Source organism: Schistocerca piceifrons, chromosome X (assembly GCF_021461385.2).
Source record: "Schistocerca piceifrons isolate TAMUIC-IGC-003096 chromosome X, iqSchPice1.1, whole genome shotgun sequence".
NCBI classification, from domain to species: domain Eukaryota; kingdom Metazoa; phylum Arthropoda; class Insecta; order Orthoptera; family Acrididae; genus Schistocerca; species Schistocerca piceifrons.
Window position 1 is genome coordinate 944,282,083 of NC_060149.1, and position 19,049 is coordinate 944,301,131.

The following is a 19,049-nucleotide window of genomic DNA, read 5'->3' on the forward strand; positions in this document are numbered from 1 at the left end:
GTATTAAATTCGGTTGAAATTTCTGTGTTTCATCGTCAATAAGAAGGTCCAAGGGATACAGTAAACCTGAAGTGAAGCATCGGATTCTAAATCTGGACTCACAGGAGGGGTTCAAATCATAGTGAGTTAGAGTGTCAGTCCTCTTTTACCTAAGTCGGCATTGTGCCTTTTGTATTAAATTCGGATGCAAACTCTGTGTTTCATCGTCAATAAGAAGGTCCAAGGGATACAGTAAACATGAAGTGAAGCATCGGAATCTAAAACAGGACTCACAGTATAGGTTCAAATCATAGAAAGTGAGAGGGTCAGTCCTCTTGTACTTAAGTCGGCATTGTGCCTTTTGTATTAAATTCGGTGCAATTTCTGTGTACCATCGTCAATTAGAAGGTCCAAATGATCCAGCAAACCTGAAGTGAATCATCGGAATCTAAAACTGGTCTCACAGGAGAGGTTCAATTCATAGAAAGTGAGAGTGTCAGTCCTCTTGTACTTAAGTCGGCATTGTGCCATTTGTATTAAATTCCGATGCAATTTCTGTGTTTCATCGTCAATAAGAAGGTGCAAGGTATACAGTAAACCTGAAGTGAAGCATCGGAATCTAAAACTCGACTCACAGGAGAGGTTCTAATCATAGAAAGTGTGAGTGTCAGTCCTCTTGTACTTAAGTCGGCATTGTGCCATTTATATTAAACTCGGATGCAATTTCTGTGTTTCATCGTCAATAAGAAGGTGCAAGGTATACAGTAAACCTGAAGTGAAGCATCGGAATGTAAAACTGGACTCACAGGACAGATTCAAATCATAGAAAGTGAGAGTGTCAGTCCTCTTGTACTTAAGTCGGCATTGTGCCATTTGTATTAAATTTGGATGCAATTTCTGTGTTTCATCGTCAATAAGAAGGTTCAAGGGATACAGTAAACCTGAAGTGAAGCATCGGAATCGAAAAAAAGACTCACAGGAGAGGTTCAAATCATAGAAAGTTAGAGTGTCTGTCCTCTTGTACTTAAGTCGGCATTGTGCCTTTTGTATTAAATTCGGATGCAAACTCTGTGTTTCATCGTCAATAAGAAGGTCCAAGGGATACAGTAAACATGAAGTGAAGCATCGGAATCTAAAACAGGACTCACAGTATAGGTTCAAATCATAGAAAGTGAGAGGGTCAGTCCTCTTGTACTTAAGTCGGCATTGTGCCATTTGTATTAAATTCGGTGCAATTTCTGTGTACCATCGTCAATTAGAAGGTCCAAATGATCCAGCAAACCTGAAGTGAATCATCGGAATCTAAAACTGGTCTCACAGGAGAGGTTCAATTCATAGAATGTTAGAGTGTCAGTCATCATTTACTTAAGTCGGCATTGTGCCTTTTGTATTAATTTTGGATGCAATTTCTGTGTTTCATCGTCAATAAGAAGGTCCAAGGGATACAGTTAACCTGAAGTGTAGCATCGGAATCTAAAACTAGACTCACAGGAGAGGTTCAAATCATAGAAAGTTAGAGTGTCAGTCCTTTTGTACTTAAGTCGGCATTGTGCCATTTGTATTAAATTCGGATGCAATTTCTGTGTTTCATCGTCAATAAGAACGTTCAAGGGATACAGTAAACCTGAAGTGAAGCATCGGAATCTAAAACTAGACTCACAGGAGAGGTTCAAATCATAGAAAGTTAGAGTGTCTGTCCTCTTCTACTTAAGTCGGCATTGTGCCATTTGTATTAAATTCCATTGCAATTTCTGTGTTTCATCGTCAATAAGAAGGTCCAAGGGATACAGTAAACCTGAAGTGAAGCATCGGAATATAAAACTGGACTCACAGGAGAGGTTCAGATCATAGAAAGTTAGATTGTCACTCCTCTTGTACTTAAGGCGGTATTGTGCCATTTGTATTAATTTCGGATGCAATTTCTGTTTTTCATCGTCAATAAGAAGGTCCAAGGGATACAGTAAACCTAAAGTGAAGCATCGGAATCTAAAACTGGACTCACAGGAGCGGTTCAAATCATGGAATGGTAAAGGGTCAGTCCTCTTTTACGTCAGTCGGCATTGTGCTTTTTGTATTAAATTCGGTTGAAATTTCTGTGTTTCATCGTCAATAAGAAGGTCCAAGGGATACAGTAAACCTGAAGTGAAGCATCGGATTCTAAATCTGGACTCACAGGAGGGGTTCAAATCATAGTGAGTTAGAGTGTCAGTCCTCTTTTACTTAAGTCGGCATTGTGCCTTTTGTACTAAATTCCGATGCAATTTCTGTGTTTCATCGTCAATAAGAAGGTCCAGGGGATACAGCAAACCTGAAGTGAAGCATCGGAATCCAAAACTAGACTCACAGGAGAGGTTCAAATCGTAGAAAGTTAGGGTGTCTGTCCTCTTGTACTTAAGTCGGCATTGTGCTATTTGTATTAAACTCTTATGCAAACTCTGTGTTTCATCGTCAATAAGAAGGTCCAAGTTATACAGTAAACCTGACGTGAATCATCGGAATCTAAAACTGGACTCACAGTAGAGGTTCATATCATAGAAAGTGAGAGTGTCAGTCCTCTTGTCCTTTAGTCGGCATATTGCCTTTTGTATTAAATTCGGATGCAATTTCTGTGTTTCATCGACAATAAGAAGGTCCAAGTGATACAGTAAACCTGAAGTGAAGCTTCGGAATCTAAAACTGCACTCACAGGAGAGATTCAAATCATAGAAAGTTAGAGTGTCACACCTCCCGTACTTAAGTCGGTATTGTGCTTTTTGTAATAAATTTGGATGCAATTTCTGTGTTTCATCGTCAATAAGAAGGTCCAAGGGATACAGTAAACCTTAAGTGAAGCATCGGAACCTAAAACTGGTCTCACAGGAGAGGTTCAAATCATAGAATGTTAGAGTGTCAGTCCTCTTTTACTTAAGTCGGCCTTGTGCCTTTTGTATTAAATTCGGATGCAATTTCTCTGTTTCATCGTCAATAAGAAGGTCCTAGGGATACAGTAAACCTGAAGTGAAGCATCGGAATCTAAAACTTCACTCACAGGAGAGGTTCAAATCATAGAAAGTGAGAGTGTCAGTCCCCTTGTTAACTTAAGTCGGCATTGTGCCTTTTGTATTAAATCCCGATGCAATTTCTGTGTTTCATCGTCAATAAGAAGGTGCAAGGTATACAGTAAACCTGAAGTGAAGCATCGGAATCAAAAACTCGACTCACAGGAGAGGTTCAAATCATAGAAAGTGAGAGTGTCAGTCCTCTTTTACTTAAGTCGGCATTGTGCCTTTTGTATTAAATTCCGATGCAATTTCTGTGTTTCATGGTCATTAAGAAGGTGCAAGGTATACAGTAAACCTGAAGTGAAGCATCGGAATCTAAAACTGGACTCACAGGACAGGTTCAAATCGTAGAAAGTGAGATTGTCAGTCCTCTTGTACTTAAGTCGGCATTGTGCATTTTGTATTAAATTCGGATGCAAACTCTGTGTTTCATCGTCAATAAGAAGGTCCAAGGGATACAGTAAACCTGAGGTGAAGCATCGGAATCTAAAACTGGACTCACAGTAGAGGTTCAAATCATAGAAAGTGAGAGTGCCAGTCCTCTTGTACTTAAGTCGGCATTGTGCCTTTTGTATTAAATTCGGATGCAATTTCTGTGTTTCATCGTTAACAAGAAGGTCCAAATGATACAGTAAACCTAAAGTGAGGCATCGGAATCTAAAACTGGTCTCACAGGAAAGGTTCAAATCATAGAAAGTGGGACTGTCAGTCCTCTTGTACTTAAGTCGGCATTGTGCCATTTGTATTAAATTCGGATGCAATTTCTGTGTTTCATCGTCAATAAGAAGGTCAAAGGGATACAGTAAACCTGAAGTGAAGCATCGGAATCCAAAACTGGACTCCCAGGAGAGGTCAAATCATAGAAGGTGAGAGTGTCAGTCCTCTTGTACTTAATTCGGCATTGTGCCATTTGTATTAAATTCGGATGCAATTTCTGTGTTTCATCATTATTAAGAGGGTCCAAGGAATACAGTAAACCTGAGGTGAAGCATCGGAATCTAAAACTGGACTCACAGTGGAGGTTCAAATCATAGAAAGTGAGAGTGCCAGTCCTCTTTTACTTAAGTCGGCATTGTGCCTTTTGTATTAAATTCGGATGCAATTTCTCTGTTTCATCGTCAATAAGAAGGTCCTAGGGATACAGTAAACCTGAAGTGAAGCATCGGAATCTAAAACTTCACTCACAGGACAGGTTCAAATAATAGAAAGTTAGAGTGTCAGTCCTCTTTCACTTAAGTCGGCATTGTGCCATTTGTATTAAATTCCGACGCAATTTCTGTGTTTCATCGTCAATAAGAAGGTGCAAGGTATACAGTAAACCTGATGTGAAGCATCGGAATCGATAACTCGACTCACAGGAGAGGTTCTAATCATAGAAAGTGAGAGGGTCAGTCCTCTTGTACTTATGTCGGCATTGTGCCTTTTGTATTAAATTTGGATGCAATTTCTGTGTTTCATCGTCAATAAGAAGGTCCAAGGGATACAGTAAACCTGAAGTGAAGCATCGGAATCCAAAACTGGACTCCCAGGAGAGGTCAAATCATAGAAGGTGAGAGTGTCAGTCCTCTTGTACTTAATTCGGCATTGTGCCATTATTATTAAACTCGGATGCAATTTCTGTGTTTCATCGTCAATAAGAGGGTGCAAGGTATACAGTAAACCTGAAGTGAAGCATCGGAATGTAAAACCGGACTCACAGGACAGATTAAAATCATAGAATGTGAGAGTGTCAGTCCTCTTGTACTTAAGTAGGCATTGTGCCATTTGTATTAAATTTGGATGCAATTTCTGTGTTTCATCGTCAATAAGAAGGTTCAAGGGATACAGTAAACCTGAAGTGAAGCATCGGAATCTAAAACTAGACTCACAGGAGATGTTCAAATGATAGATAGTTAGAGTGTCTGTCCTCTTGTACTTAAGTCGGCATTGTGCCTTTTGTATTAAATTCGGATGCAAACTCTGTGTTTCATCGTCAATAAGAAGGTCCAAGGGATACAGTAAACATGAGGTGAAGCATCGGAATCTAAAACAGGACTCACAGTATAGGTTCCAAACATAGAAAGTGAGAGGGTCAGTCCTCTTGTACTTATCTCGGCATTGTGCCTTTTGTATTAAATTTGGATGCAATTTCTGTGTTTCATCGTCAATAAGAAGGTTCAAGGGATACAGTAAACCTGAAGTGAAGCATCGGAATCGAAAACAAGACTCACAGGAGAGGTTCAAATCATAGAAAGTTAGAGTATCTGTCCTCTTGTACTTAAGTCGGCATTGTGCCTTTTGTATTAAATTCGGATGCAAACTCTGTGTTTCATCGTCAATAAGATGGTCCAAGGGATACAGTAAACATGAAGTGAAGCATCGGAATCTAAAACAGGACTCACAGTATAGGTTCAAATCATAGAAAGTGAGAGGGTCAGTCCTCTTGTACTTAAGTCGGCATTGTGCCTTTTGTATTAAATTCGGTGCAATTTCTGTGTACCATCGTCAATTAGAAGGTCCAAATGATCCAGCAAACCTGAAGTGAATCATCAGAATCTAAAACTGGTCTCACGGGAGAGGTTCAATTCATAGAATGTTAGATTGTCAGTCATCTTTTACTTAAGTCGGCATTGTGCCTTTTGTATTAATTTTGGATGCAATTTCTGTGTTTCATCGTCAATAAGAAGGTCCAAGGGATACAGTTAACCTGAAGTGTAGCATCGGAATCTAAAACTAGACTCACAGGAGAGGTTCAAATCATAGAAAGTTAGAGTGTCAGTCCTTTTGTACTTAAGTCGGCATTGTGCCATTTGTATTAAATTCGGATGCAATTTCTGTGTTTCATCGTCAATAAGAAGGTCCAAGGGATACAGTAAACCTGAAGTGAAGCATCGGAATCTAAAACTGGACTCCCAGGAGGGGTCAAATCATGGAAAGTTAGATTGTCACTCCTCTTGTACTTAAGCCAGTATTGTGCCATTTGTATTAAATTTGGTTGCAATTTCTGTGTTTCATCGTCAATAAGAACGTTTAAGGGATACAGTAAACCTAAAGTGAAGCATCGGAATCTAAAACTGGACTCACAGGAGCGGTTCAAATCATAGAATGGTAAAGGGTCAGTCCTCTTTTACGTCAGTCGGCATTGTGCTTTTGGTATTAAATTCGGTTGAAATTTCTGTGTTTCATCGTCAATAAGAAGGTCCAAGGGATACAGTAAACCTGAAGTGAAGCATCGGATTCTAAATCTGGACTCACAGGAGGGGTTCAAATCATAGTAAGTTAGAGTGTCAGTCCTCTTTTACTTAAGTCCTCATTGTGCCTTTTGTACAAAATTCCGATGCAATTTCTGTGTTTCATCGTCAATAAGAAGGTCCAGGGGATACAGCAAACCTGAAGTGAAGCATCGGAATCCAAAACTAGACTCACAGGAGAGGTTCAAATCGTAGAAAGTTAGGGTGTCTGTCCTCTTGTACTTAAGTCGGCATTGTGCTATTTGTATTAAACTCTTATGCAAACTCTGTGTTTCATCGTCAATAAGAAGGTCCAAGTTATACAGTAAACCTGACGTGAATCATCGGAATCTAAAACTGGACTCACAGTAGAGGTTCATATCATAGAAAGTGAGAGTGTCAGTCCTCTTGTCCTTTAGTCGGCATATTGCCTTTTGTATTAAATTCGGATGCAATTTCTGTGTTTCATCGTCAATAAGAAGGTCCAAGTGATACAGTAAACCTGAAGTGAAGCTTCGGAATCTAAAACTGCACTCACAGGAGAGATTCAAATCAAAGAAAGTTAGAGTGTCACACCTCCCATACTTAAGTCGGTATTGTGCCTTTTGTAATAAATTTGGATGCAATTTCTGTGTTTCATCGTCAATAAGAAGGTCCAAGGGATACAGTAAACCTTAAGTGAAGCATCGGAACCTAAAACTGGTCTCACAGGAGAGGTTCAAATCATAGAATGTTAGAGTGTCAGTCCTCTTTTACTTAAGTCGGCCTTGTGCCTTTTGTATTAAATTCGGATGCAATTTCTCTGTTTCATCGTCAATAAGAAGGTCCTAGGGATACAGTAAACCTGAAGTGAAGCATCGGAATCTAAAACTTCACTCACAGGAGAGGTTCAAATCATAGAAAGTGAGAGTGTCAGTCCTCTTTTACTTAAGTCGGCATTGTGCCTTTTGTATTAAATCCCGATGCAATTTCTGTGTTTCATCGTCAATAAGAAGGTGCAAGGTATACAGTAAACCTGAAGTGAAGCATCGGAATCAAAAACTCGACTCACAGGAGAGGTTCAAATCATAGAAAGTGAGAGTGTCAGTCCTCTTTTACTTAAGTCGGCATTGTGCCTTTTGTATTAAATTCCGATGCAATTTCTGTGTTTCATCGTCATTAAGAAGGTGCAAGGTATACAGTAAACCTGAAGTGAAGCATCGGAATCTGAAACTGGACTCACAGGACAGGTTCAAATCGTAGAAAGTGAGATTGTCAGTCCTCTTGTACTTAAGTCGGCATTGTGCATTTTGTATTAAATTCGGATGCAAACTCTGTGTTTCATCGTCAATAAGAAGGTCCAAGGGATACAGTAAACCTGAGGTGAAGCATCGGAATCTAAAACTGGACTCACAGTAGAGGTTCAAATCATAGAAAGTGAGAGTGCCAGTCCTCTTGTACTTAAGTCGGCATTGTGCCTTTTGTATTAAATTCGGATGCAATTTCTGTGTTTCATCGTTAACAAGAAGGTCCAAATGATACAGTAAACCTGAAGTGAGGCATCGGAATCTAAAACTGGTCTCACAGGAAAGGTTCATATCATAGAAAGTGAGACTGTCAGTCCTCTTGTACTTAAGTCGGCATTGTGCCATTTGTATTAAATTCGGATGCAATTTCTGTGTTTCATCGTCAATAAGAAGGTCCAAGGGATACAGTAAACCTGAAGTGAAGCATCGGAATCCAAAACTGGACTCCCAGGAGAGGTCAAATCATAGAAGGTGAGAGTGTCAGTCCTCTTGTACTTAATTCGGCATTGTGCCATTTGTATTAAATTCGGATGCATATTCTGTGTTTCATCGTTATTAAGAGGGTCCAAGGAATACAGTAAACCTGAGGTGAAGCATCGGAATCTAAAACTGGACTCACAGTGGAGGTTCAAATCATAGAAAGTGAGAGTGCCAGTCCTCTTTTACTTAAGTCGGCATTGTGCCTTTTGTATTAAATTCGGATGCAATTTCTCTGTTTCATCGTCAATAAGAAGGTCCTAGGGATACAGTAAACCTGAAGTGAAGCATCGGAATCTAAAACTTCACTCACAGGACAGGTTCAAATAATAGAAAGTTAGAGTGTCAGTCCTCTTTCACTTAAGTCGGCATTGTGCCATTTGTATTAAATTCCGACGCAATTTCTGTGTTTCATCGTCAATAAGAAGGTGCAAGGTATACAGTAAACCTGATGTTAAGCATCGGAATCGATAACTCGACTCACAGGAGAGGTTCTAATCATAGAAAGTGAGAGGGTCAGTCCTCTTGTACTTATGTCGGCATTGTGCCTTTTGTATTAAATTCGGATGCAATTTCTGTGTACCATCGTCAATAAGAAGGTCCAAATGATCAAGTAATCCTGAAGTGAAGCATCGGAATCTAAAACTGGTCTCACAGGAGAGGTTCAAATCATAGAATGTTAGAGTGTCAGACATCTTTTACTTAAGTCGGCATTGTGCCTTTTGTATTAATTTCGGATGCAATTTCTGTGTTTCATCGTCAATAAGAAGGTCCAAGGGATACAGTAATCCTAAAGTGTAGCATCGGAATCTAAAACTGGACTCACAGGAGCGGTTCAAATCATAGAATGGTAGAGGGTCAGTCCTCTTTTACTTCAGTCGGCATTGTGCTTTTTGTATTAAATTCGGTTGAAATTTCTGTGTATCATCGTCAATAAGAAGGTCCAAGGGATACAGTAAACCGGAATTGAAGCTTCGGAAACTAAAACTGGACTCACAGGAGAGGTTCAAATCATAGAAAGTTAGAGTGTCAGTCCTCTCTTAGTTTAGTCTTCATTGTGCCATTAGTATTAAATTCCGATGCAATTTCTGCGTTTCATTGTCAATAAGATGGTGCAAGGTATACAGTAAACCTGAAGTGAAGCATCGGAACCTAAAACTGGACTCACAGGAGAGGTTCAAATCATTGAATGTGAGAGTGTCAGTCCTCTTGTACTTAAGTCGGCATTATGCCATTTGTATTAAATCTGGATGCAATTTCTGTGTTTCATCGTCAATAAGAAGGTCCAAGGGATACAGTAAACCTGAAGTGAAGCATCGGATTCTAAAACTGGACTCACAGGAGGGGTTCAAATCATAGAAAGTTAGAGTGACAGTAATCTTTTGTTTAAGCCGGTATTGTGCCATTTGTATTAAATTCGGATGCAATTATGGTGTTTCATCGTCAATAAGAAGGTCCAAGGGATACAGTAAACCTGAAGTGAAGCATCGGAATAAAAACTGGACTCACAGGAGAGGTTCAAATCACAGAAAGTTAGATTGTCACTCCTCTTGTACTTAAGCCGATATTGTGCCATTTTTATTAAATTCGGATGCAATTTCTGTGTTTCATCGTCAATAAGAAGGTCCAAGGGATACAGTAAACCTAAAGTGAAGCATCGGAATCTAAAACTGGACTCACAGGAGCGGTTCAAATCATAGAATGGTAAAGGGGCAGTCCTCTTTTACTTAAGTCGGCACTGTGCTTTTTGTATTAAATTCGGTTGTAATTTCTGTGTTTCATCGTCAATAAGAAGGTCCAAGGCATACGGTAAACCTGAAGTGAAGCATCGGAATCTAAAACTGGACTCACAGGAGAGGTTGAAATCATAGAAAGTTAGAGTGTCACTCCTCTAGTACTTAAGCCAGTATTGTGCTTTTGTATTAAATTCGGATGCAATTTCTGTGTTTCATCGTCAATAAGAAGGTCCAAGGGACACAGTAATTCTGAAGTGAAGCATCGGAATCTAAAACTGTACTCACAGGAGAGGTTGAAATCATAGAAAGTTAGAATATCAGTCCTCTTGTATTTAAGTCGGCATTGTGCCTTATGTATTAAATTCGGATGCAATTTCTGTGTTTCATCGTCAATAAGAAGGTGCAACGTATGCAGTAAACCTGAAGTGAAGCTTCGGAATCTAAAACTGGACTCACAGGACAGGTTCAAATCATAGAAAGTGAGAGTGTCAGTCCTCTTGTACTTAAGTCGCCATTGTGCCATTTGTATTAAACTCGGATACAATTTCTGTGTTTCATCGTCAATAAGAAGGTCCAGGTCATACAGTAAACCTGAAGAGAAGCATCGGAATCTAAAACTGGACTCACAGGAGAGGTTCAAATCATAGAAAGTTAGAGTGTCACTCCTCTTGTACTTAAGTCGGTATTGTGTCTTTTGTATTAAATTCGGATGCAATTTCTGTGTTTCATCGTCAATAAGAAGGTCCAAGGGATACAGTAAACCCCAAGTGACGCATCGGAATCTAAAACTGGACTCACAGGAGAGGTTCAAATCATCGAATGTTAGAGTGTGAATCCACTTTTACTTAAGTCAACATTGTGCCTTTTGTATTAAATTCGGATGCAATTTCTGTGTTTCTTCGTCAATAAGAAGGTCCAAGGGATTCAGTAAACCTGCAGTGAAGCATCGGAATCTAAAACTGGACTCACAGGGGAGGTTCAAATCATAGAAAGTGAGAGCGTCAGCCCTCTTGTACTTAAGTCGGCATTTTGCCTTATGTATTATATTCGGATGCAATTTCTGTGTTTCATCGTCAATAAGAATGTGGAAGGTATACAGAATACCTGAAACAAAGCATCGGAATCTAAAACTGGACTCACAGGAGAGGTTCAAATCATTGAAAGTCAGAGTGTCAGCCCTCTTGTACTTAAGTCGGCATTGTGCCGTTTGTATTAAATTCGGATGCAATTTCTGTGTTTCATCGTCAATAAGAAGGTCCAAGGGATACAGTAAATCTGAAGTGAAGCATCGGAATCTAAAACCGGAATCACAGGAGAGGTTCAAATCATACAAAGTTAGAGTGTCAGTCCTCTTGTACTTAAGTCGGCATTGTGCCTTTTGTATTTAATTCGGATTTAATTTCTGTGTTTCATCGTCAATAAGAATGTCCAAGGTATACAGGAAACCTGAAGTGAAGCACCGGAATCTATAACTGGACTCACATGAGAGGTTCAAATCATAGAAAGTGAGAGTGTCAGTCCTCTTTCACTTAAGTCGGCATTGTGCCTTTTGTATTAAATTCGGATGCAATTTCTGTGTTTCATCGTCAATAAGAAAGTCCAAGGGATACAGTAAACATGAAGTGAAGTATCGGAATCTAAAATTGGACTCTCAGGAGATGTTCAAATCATAGAAAGTGAGAGTGTCAGTCCTCTTGTACTTAAGACAGTATGTGCATTTTGTATAAAATTCGGATGCAATTTCTGTGTTTCATCGTCAAGTAGAAGGTCCAAGGTACACAGTAAACCTGAAGTGAAACATCTTAATCTAAAACTAAAATCACAGGAGAGGTTCAAATCATTGAAAGTTAGTGTGTCAGTCCTCTAGTACGTAAGACGGCATTGTGCCTTTTGTATTAAATTGGGATGCAATTTTTGTGTTTCATCGTTAATAAGAAGGTCCAAGGTATACAGTAAACCTGAAGTGAAGCATCGGAATCTAAAAATGGACTCACAGGAGAGGTTCAAATCATAGAAAGTTAGAGCGTTAGTACCCTTGTACCTTTGTTGGCATTGTGGCTTTTGTATTAAATTCGGATGCAAGCTGTGTGTTTCAACGTCAATAGGAAGGTGCAAGATATACTGTAAACCTGAAGTGAAGCATCGGAATCTAAAACTGGACTCACGGGAGAGGTTCAAATCAATGAAAGTTAGAGTGTCAGTCCACTTTTACTTAAGACGGCATTGTGCCGTTTGTATTACATTCCGATGCAATTTCTGTGTTTCATCGTCAATAAGAAGGTGCAAGGTATACAGTAAACCTGAAGTGAAGCATCGGAATCTAAAACTCGACTCACAGGAGAGGTTGACATCATAGAAAGTGAGAGTGTCAGTCCTCTTGTACTTAAGTCAGCATTTTACCATTTGTATTAAATTCGGATGCAATTTCTGTGTTTCATCGTCAATAAGAAGGTCCAAGGGATACAGTAAACCTGAAGTGAAGCATCGGAATCTAAAACTGGACTCACAGGTGAGGTTCAAATCATCGAAAGTTAGATTGCAACTCCTCTTGTACTTAAGCCGGTATTGTGCCTTTTGTATTAAATTCGGATGCAATTTCTGTGTTTCATCGTCAATAAGAAGGTCCAAGGGATACAGTCAACCTGAAGTGAAGCAGCGGAATCTAAAACTGGATTCACAGGAGAGCTCCAAATCATAGAAAGTTAGAGTGTCAGTGCTCTTGTACTTAAGTTGGCATTGTGCCTTTTGTGTTAAATTCGGATGCAAATTTTGTGTTTCATCGTCAATAAGAAGATGCAAGGGATACAGTAAACCTGAAGTGAAGCATCGGAATCTAAAACTGGACTCACAGGAGAGGTTCAATTCGTTGAATGGTGGAGTGTCAGACATCTTTTACTTATGTCGGCATTGTGCCTATTGTATTATATTCGGATGCAAATTCTGTGTTTCATCGTCAATAAGAAGGTCCAAGCGATACAGTAAACCGGAAGTGAAGCATCGGAATCTAAAACTGGACTCACAGGAGAGGTTCAAATCATAGAAAGTTAGAAGTCAGTCCTCTTGTACTTAAGTCGGCATTGTGCCTTTTGTATTAAATTCGGATGTAATTTCTGTGTTTCATCGTCAATAATAAGGGGCAACGTATACAGTAAACCTGAAGTGAAGCATCGGAATCTAAAACTGGACTCACAGGAGAGGTTCAAATCATAGAAAGTGAGAGTGCCAGTCCTCTTGTACTTAAGTCGGCATTGTGCCAATTGTATTAAATTCGGATGCAGTTTCTGTCTTTCATCGTCAAAAAGAAGGTCCAGGGGATACAGTAAACCTGAAGTGAAGCATCGGAATCTAAAACTGGACTCACAGGAGGGGTTCAAATCATAGAAAATTAGAGTGTCAGTCCTGTTTTACTTAAGTCGGCATTGTGCCCTTTGTATTTAATTCCGATGCAATTTCTGTGTTTCATCGTCAATAAGAAGGTGAAAGGTATATAGTAGACCTGAAGTGAAGCATCGGAATCTAAAACTGGACTCACAGGACACTTTCAAATCATTGAAAGTGAGAGTGTCAGTCCTCTTGTACTTAAGTCGGCATTGTGATATTTGTATTAAATTCGGAGGCAATTTCTGTGTTTCATCGTCAATAAGAAGGTCCAAGGAATACAGTAAACCTGCAGTGAAGCATCGGAATCTAAAACTAGACTCACAGGACAGGTTCAAATCATAGAATTTCAGAGTGTCTGTCCTCTTGTACTTAAGTCGGCATTGTGCCTTTTGTATTAAATTCGGATGAAAACTCTGCGTTCCATCGTCAATAAGAAGGTCCAAGAGATACAGTAAACCTGAGGTGAAGCATCGGAATCTAAAACTGGACTCACAGTAGAGGTTCAAATCACAGAAAGTGATAGTGTCAGTCCTCTTGTACTTAAGTCGGCATTGTGCCTTTTGTATTTAATTCGGATTTAATTTCTGTGTTTCATCGTCAATAAGAATGTCCAAGGTATACAGGAAACCTGAAGTGAAGCACCGGAATCTATAACTGGATTCACAGGAGAGGTTCAAATCATAGAAAGTGAGAGTGTCAGTCCTCTTGTACTTAAGTCAGTATGTGCATTTTGTATAAAATTCGGATGCAATTTCTGTGTTTCATCGTCAAGTAGAAGGTCCAAGGATTACAGTAAACCTGAAGTGAAACATCTTAATCTAAAACTGGAATCACAGGAGAGGTTCAAATCATTGAAAGTTAGTGTGTCAGTCCTCTAGTACGTAAGACGGCATTGTGCCTTTTGTATTAAATTGGGATGCAATTTTTGTGTTAATTCGTTAATGAGAAGGTCCAAGGTATACAGTAAACCTGAAGTGAAGCATCGGATTCTAAAAATGGACTCACAGGAGAGGTTCAAATCATAGAAAGTTAGAGTGTTAGTACCCTTGTACCTTTGTTGGCAACTTGGCTTTTGTATTAAATTCGGATGCAAACTCTGTGTTTCATCGTCAATAGGAAATTGCAAGGTAATCAGTAAACCTGAAGTGAAGCATCGGAATATAAAACTGGACTCACAGGAGAGGTTCAAATCATAGAAAGTTAGAGTGTCAGTCCACTTTTACTTAAGTCGGCATTGTGCCGTTTGTATTAAATTCCGATGCAATTTCTGTGTTTCATCGTCAATAAGAAGGTGCAAGGTATACAGTAATCCTGAAGTGAAGCATCAGAATCTAAAACTCGACTCTCAGGAGAGGTTGACATCATAGAAAGTGAGAGTGTCAGTCCTCTTGTACTTAAGTCGGCATTTTACCATTTGTATTAAATTCGGATGCAATTTCTGTGTTTCATCGTCAATAAGAAGGTCCAAGGGATACAGTAAACCTGAAGTGAAGCATCGCTAATCTAAAACTGAACTCCCAGGAGAGGTCAAATCATAGAAAGAGAGAGTGTCAGTCCTCTTGTACTTAAGTCGGCATTGTGCCATTTGTATTAAATTCGAAAGCAATTTCTGTGTTCCATCGTCAATAAGTAGGTCCAAGAGATACATTAAACCTGAAGTGAAGCATCGGAATCTAAAACTGGACTCACAGGTGAGGTTCAAATCATCGAAAATTAGATTGCAACTCCTCTCGTACTTAAGCCGGTATTGTGCCTTTTGTATTAAATTCGGATGCAATTTCTGTGTTTCATCGTCAATAAGAAGGTCCAAGGGATACAGTCAGCCTGAAGTGAAGCATCGGAATCTAAAACTGGAGTCACAGGAGAGGTTCAAATCATCGAATGTTAGAGTGTCTGTCCACTTTTGCTCAACACAACATTGTGCATTTTGTATTAAATTCGGATGCAATTTCTGTGTTTCGTCGTCAATAAGAAGGTCCATGGGATACAGTAAACCTGCAGTGAAGCATCGGAATCTAAAACTAGACTCACAGGACAGGTTCAAATTATAGAATGTCAGAGTGTCTGTCCTCTTGTACTTAAGTCGGCATTGTGACTTTTGTATTAAATTCGGATGCAAACTCTGTGTTATTTCGTCATTAAGAAGGTCCAAGAGATACAGTAAACCTGAGGTGAAGCATCGGAATCTAAAACTGGACTCACAGTAGAGGTTCAAATCAAAGAAGGTGAGAGTGTCAGCCCTCTTGTACTTAAGTCGGCATTATGCCGTTTGTATTAAATTCGGATGCAATTTCTGTGTTTCATCGTCAATATGAAGGTCCAAGGGATACAGTAAACCTGAAGTGAAGCATCGGAATCTAAAACTGGACTCACAGGAGAGGTTCAAATCATAGAAAGTTAGAGTGTCTTTCCTCTTTTACTTAAGTCGGTATTGTGCATTTTGTATTAAATTCGGATGCAATTTCTGTGTTTCATCGTCAATAAGAAGGTCCAAGGGATACAGTAAACGTAAAGTGAAGCATCGGAATCTAAAACTGGACTCACAGGAGAGGATAAATCTTCGAATGTTAGAGTGTCAGTCCACTTTTACTTAAGTCAACATTGTGCGTTTGTATTAAATTCGGATGCAATTTCTGTGTTTCATCGTCAATAAAAAGGTCCAAGGTATACAGTAAACCTGCAGTGAAGCATCGGAATCTAAAACTAGACTCACAGGACAGGTTCAAATCATAGAATGTCAGAGTGTCAGTCCTCTTGTACTTAAGTCGGCATTGTGCCTTTAATATTACATTCGGATGCAATTTCTGTGTTTCATCGTCAATAAGAAGGTCCAAGTGTTACAGTAAACCTGAAGTGAAGCATCGGAATCTAAAACTACACTCACAGGAGACATTAAAATCATAGAAAGTAAGAGTGTCACACCTCTCGTACTTAAGTCGGCATTGTGCCTTTTGTATTGAATTCGGATGCAACTTCTGTGTCTCATCGTCAACAAGAAGGTCAAGCGAAACAGTAAACCTGAAGTAAAGCATCGGAATCTAAAACTGGACTCACAGGAGAGGTTGAAATCATAGAAAGTTAGAATGTCAGTCCTCTTGTACTTAAGTCGGCATTGTGCTTTTGTATTAATTTCGGATGCAATTTCTGTGTTTCATCGTCAATAAGAAAGTCCAAGGTATACAGTAAACCTGAAGTGAATCATCGGAATCTAAAACAGGACTCACAGGAGAGTTTCAAATCATAGAAAGTTAGAGTGTCAGTCCTCTTGTACTTAAGTTGGCATTGTGCCTTTTGTGTTAAATTCGGATGCAATTTCTGTGTTTCATCGTCAATAAGAAGGTGCAAGGGATACAGTAAACCTGAAGTGAAGCATCGGAATCTGAAACTGGACTCACAGGAGAGGTTCAAATCATAGAAAGTTAGAGTGTCAGTCCTCTTGAACTTAAGTCAGCATTGAGCCTTTTGTATTAAATTTGGATGCAAACTCTGTCTTTCATCGTCAATAAGAGGGTCCAAGAGATACAGTAAACCTGAGGTGAAGCATCGGAATCTAAAACTGGACTCATAGTAGAGGTTCAAATCACAGAAAGTGATTGTGTCAGTCCTCTTGTACTTAAGTCGGCATTGTGCCTTTTGTATTTAATTCGGATTTAATTTCTGCGTTTCATCGTCAATAAGAATGTCCAAGGTATACAGGAAACCTGAAGTGAAGTACTGGAATCTATAACTGGATTCACAGGAGAGGTTCAAATCATAGAAAGTGAGAGTGTCAGTCCTCTTTTACTTAAGTCGGCATTGTGCCTTTTGTATGAAATTCGGATGCAATTTCTGTGTTTCATCGTCAATAAGAAGGTCCAAGGGATACAGTAAACCTGAAGTGAAGCATCGGTATCTAAACCTCGACTCACAGGGGAGGTTGACATCATAGAAAGTGAGAGTGTCAGTCCTCTTGCACTTAAGTCGGCATTTTACCATTTGTATTAAATTCGGATGCAATTTCTGTGTTTCATCGTCAATAAGAAGGTCCAAGCGATACAGTAAACCTGAAGTGAAGTACCGGAATCTAAAACTGAACTCCCAGGAGAGGTCAAGTCATAGAAAGAGAGAGTGTCAGTCCTCTTGTACTTGAGTCGGCATTGTGCCATTTGTATTAAATTCGAAAGCAATTTCTGTGTTCCATCGTCAATAAGAAGGTCCAAGGAATACATTAAACCTGAAGTGAAGCATCGGAATCTAAAACTGGACTCGCAGGTGAGGTTCAAATCATCGAAAATGAGATTGCAACTCCTCTTGTACTTAAGCCGGTATTGTGCCTTTTGTATTCAATTCGGATGCAATTTCTGTGTTTCATCGTCAATAAGAAGGTCCAAGGGATACAGTGAACCTTAAGTGAAGCAGCGGAATCTAAAGCTGGACTCACAGGAGAGCTTCAAATCATAGAATTGTAGAGTGTCAGTCCTCTTGTACTTAAGTCGGCATTGTGCCAATTGTAATAAATTCGGATGCAATTTCTGTGTTTCATCGTCAATAAGAAGGTCCATGGGATACAGTAAACCTGAAGTGAAGCATCGGAATCTAAAACTGGACTCACAGGCGAGGTTCAAATCGTAGAAAGTTAGAGTGTCACTCCTCTTTTACTTAAGTCGGTATTGTGCATTTTGTATTAAATTCGGATGCAATTTCTGTGTTTCATCGTCAATAAGAAGGTCCAAGGGATACAGTAAACCTGCAGTGAAGCATCGTAATCTAAAACTAGACTAACAGGACAGGTTCAAATCATAGAATGTCAGAGTGTCTGTCCTCTTGTACTTAAGTCGGCATTGTGCCTTTTGTATTAAATTCGGATGCAAACTCTGTGTTTCTTCGTCAATAAGAAGGTCCAAGAGATACAGTAAACCTGAGGTGAAGCATCGGAATCTAAAACTGGACTCACAGTAGAGGTTCAAATCATAGAAAGTTAGAGTGTCCGTCCTCTTGTACTTAAGTTGGCATTGTGCCTTTTGTGTTAAATTCGGATGCAATTTCTGTGTTTCATCGTCAATAAGGAGGTGCAACGTATACAGTATACCTGAAGTGAAGCATCGGAATCTAAAACTGGACTCAAAGGAGAGGCTCAAATCATAGAAAGTGAGAATGTCAGTCCTCTTGTACTTAAGTCGGCATTGTGCCAATTGTATTAAATTCGGATGCAATTTCTGTCTTTCATCGTCAATAAGAAGGTCCAAGGGATACAGTAAACATGAAGTGAAGCATCGGAATCTAAAACTTGACTCACAGGAGAGGTTCAAATCATAGAAAGTGTGTCATTCCTCTTTTACTTAAGTCGGTATTGTGCATTTTGTATTAAATTCGGATGCAATTTCTGTGTTTCATCGTCAATAAGAAGGTCCAAGGGATACAGTAAACCCCAAGTGACGCATCGGAATCTAAAACTGGACTCACAGGAGAGGTTCAAATCATCGAATGTTAGAGTGTGAGTCCACTTTTACTTAAGTCAACATTGTGCCTTTTGTATTAAATTCGGATGCAATTTCTGTGTTTCTTCGTCAATAAGAAGGTCCAAGGGATACAGTAAACCTGCAGTGAAGCATCGGAATCTAAAACTGGACTCACAGGAGAGGTTCAAATCATAGAAAAAAAGAGCGTCAGTCCTCTTGTACTTAAGTCGGCATTTTGCCTTATGTATTATATTCGGATGCAATTTCTTTGTTTCATCGTCAATAAGAATGTGGAAGGTATACAGAATACCTGAAACAAAGCATCGGAATCTAAAACTGGACTCACAGGAGAGGTTCAAATCATTGAAAGTCAGAGTGTCAGCCCTCTTGTACTTAAGTCGGCATTGTGCCGTTTGTATTAAATTCGGATGCAATTTCTGTGTTTCATCGTCAATAAGAAGGTCCAAGCGATACAGTAAATCTGAAGTGAAGCATCGGAATC